The following is a 3242-nucleotide window of genomic DNA, read 5'->3' as shown; positions in this document are numbered from 1 at the left end:
CCGTGTTAGCCAGGATGGTCTCGATCTCCTGACCTTGTAATCCGCCCACCTCGGCCTCCCAAAGTGCTGGGATTACAGGTGTGAGCCACCGCGCCCGGCCTGTTACATGTTTTTAAGGTTGCTTCTGCTTTGTTTCTTTTAAGAGACATTTGGATAGTTAGTAAACACACTAGTGGGTTCAGGAATTACTTTAATCTGTAAGATGTTCCACCGAGCTGGGGAACTTATAATATGCAGACAATCAGAGAACAGCATTAAACAGACTTTCAGTTACATCTAGGTCTGCTCTCAATGGTTTTCAGATTTGTACACTTTCAACCCAATATATTTTATGAGTAAATTGGACTATTCTAGAACCATTTTTTTTTCTGTCTGTGGCTAATACCGTTCTAATTTTTAATTTATATCACATTCATGATTTATTTGAACAATTATGAGTTCGGCAATATTTCTTGCTCATATTTGAAGAGCATCTACAACAATTAATCTCAAAGTATTTTTATCCTAAACTATCCTGAAAAGTCAATGGTTATTTTCTATAATTTATGATATATTGAAGACATTTTGTCATGCTATTTACTGTTATGTCATGGGAAAAAAAGTGTGACCTTTGAAGAAATAAAACAAGCAGTTTTTTAGTTCTCCTGCATATCTGTTAAGTTTATGGATATTTAGGCTTTATAAAACTTATATCAGGCAGCTAAACAATTTAGACTCACACAGCATGTAAATTCTATCAAACAACGGCTCTCTACCCTTTCACCTATTGCCCTACATATGCTTGGCACAGTGGTACAACTATTCAGAACAAACACTAATAGTCTGCTTAAAATCTTTAATATAAGTAATCCCGGTATGCTAGAGGATTCTAGTGAATATTGAAAGGGGTTTTTACCCATTTAAGGCAGAGAATGGCTTGAACAGTTCTGTTTGGAGCCAGAAAAAGAGCAACCTGGTTCAGAGGTGAAAGCTTCTTATAGTTCCTGCGTTTGATAAAATACAGACCTTGTAGCATTCCCTCATAGACCTGTGACCTCAAGCCCTGGCCTTTAGACTTTTTCCCTCCTTGAGAGTGAAATGATTAGTGAGGTCCTTCTATTAGATATGTTAGCAGTTTCTGCAAAAAAGAGGATTTTAATAATACTAAATTGCAAAGAATTATGAGGCAGGGCTTACTTCTAGATACTAAGACAAACCCAGTTGAAGCTGACTACATAAGCTCCTATACAGGGCCATCTGTTTAGTTCTAATAGTATTTTCTTTCTTTCTTTCTTTCTTTCTTTTTTTTTTAATCTTTGCAGCTTGGTTTCAAACCCTGTCTGGGACACCTGCTCAATGTGAAATGAGATTGGCAAGTCTCAGTCCATTTCTGGCTGGCTGAAATTTTCCATCTTCCTTTCCAGAAAAATGGTCCATAAGGAAATTAAGTGAAAAGAGTTAGACGTCACACACGGATTCACGTGTAGGTGTACTGAAGGCCTAGAGAATCTTCCTGTGTGAAAAGTACAATATAAATTCAACACTGGTTCATTGGTTCATCCACTTCTCCTCTCAGCAGCTCTCTAACACCTGAGGTCTCTGATACCCTGAAGAGGATGCAACTTTAGGGACATCTTTTTACTATTCTAAGCCACTGCATAATTTGAGCTGAGATTGTAACATGGTTTGAAATTGCTGTATTTGCTGCTTCATTTAAACAGGAATGGTGTATGAAAATAGTATAAGAGGTACTTTTCTGTGCTTTTCTACATTATGTAAATAGATTCTACATTATGTAAATAGAGATTTAAAGTCTCTTTAAATAATAATTAAAGAATATTCACAGTTTAAGAGTAAACAGATTAGATGCCTTCAGACAATATATTACCCAAGAGAGAAGGCGGACGACCATAATTTATTATAACCCAAGGCAATATTACCCTAAAGTGGTATGAATTTTGATTTCAAAAGTCAATAGGGTCTTTTCCATATAAATTTAAAGCCATCAAAAATTTCACTGAGTTTACTAAATACACAATTAGTTTCTTGTTACAGATAATTTCTATTGATCCAAATCTGGTTTGTCAGCATGGATTAATCAAAATCATCAGGGATTGAGATCTGTATGGCTCGAGGGATCAGTTTCCGGGCTAGGAGCCTCTCACCCCCAGGTCACTGTTTCCAATGCATAAAAGAGTTTTGAAAGGCCTATTTGACAGCTGGTGTGAAACCAACCAGCACTTTCAACTAAGTCTCCTGCATAGATTCATTGTCCCTTATATGAAAAGACATTATAGCACCTACCATCTGAGGGTATATGTGAGGTGAACAGTTATTGCATTGTCAGCAATCTCAGTTATTATTCATAGATACATCCATATTTATAATCTCCTATGGTAAGCAATAGCAATTGCTATCTTCAAGGCCTGCCGTATCTAGTTATAAAATATTTATCTCTATATGACGTTTTCCTGCAGTTGAAACCAGCTGATCTCTGATAGACCAAGCTATTGTATATTCTTTCTTTTCTGGGATAAACTGTAGAAATGTTTCTTTTATAGATAATGTATGTGTGTGCAACTCCTTTCTTCGTTTGCCTTTCAGGTCTTCCCTAAAGTGTAGGTTACAAGGTTCTAATATTTTATCACCACATAAAAACTTCAGGTCCAGGTCTTCGCCAGTTATACGGCTTCCCTAAGGAAAATACTGTTCCTGGCAGTTCCTGGGTTAGATGATTGTCCTTCACTTGCTCACAGTCTTTAGGAGGCTTTTAACCCCACCTGGGTATCCATAATGATCCACTGGGTAGATCTATGGGGTAGATCAGGGTAGTACATATGCCTTGCTCTGTGGCCGCGTATTTCATCACTCTAAGTCAAACAAACCCTCTGAAGATTCCCTTCAGCCCTCAACCTGTAAAAGCCCTTAATAGCCTTGTTTATTCAAGGTGAGTCAGGCAACCTGGTTTTCAAGAGTTTTCTAGTTCTAGTCCCATGGATTTTGTTGTCAGGGACCAAACAACCTGTTTCTTTCCTGTCTTTGTAGAAAAATGAATAGGCTTTTACTATAAAGACACTAGCCATTCTCCTAGTTAGGAAAGAAAAAAAACCTGGTTACCCTGAATTAAAAGAAAAGAGGTTCTAGCCATGTTGGATCATGTATTAAGTTTTGCTACCTTGGCTGGGCGTGGTGGCTCATGCCTGTAATCCCAACACTTTGGAATGCCGAGGTGGGCGGATCACCTGTAGTTGGGAGTTCACGAC

The sequence above is a fragment of the Colobus angolensis genome, unplaced genomic scaffold (assembly GCF_000951035.1).
Source record: "Colobus angolensis palliatus isolate OR3802 unplaced genomic scaffold, Cang.pa_1.0 Scaffold97, whole genome shotgun sequence".
In the NCBI taxonomy this organism is placed as follows: domain Eukaryota; kingdom Metazoa; phylum Chordata; class Mammalia; order Primates; family Cercopithecidae; genus Colobus; species Colobus angolensis.
Note: the sequence above shows the minus strand (reverse complement) of the source record.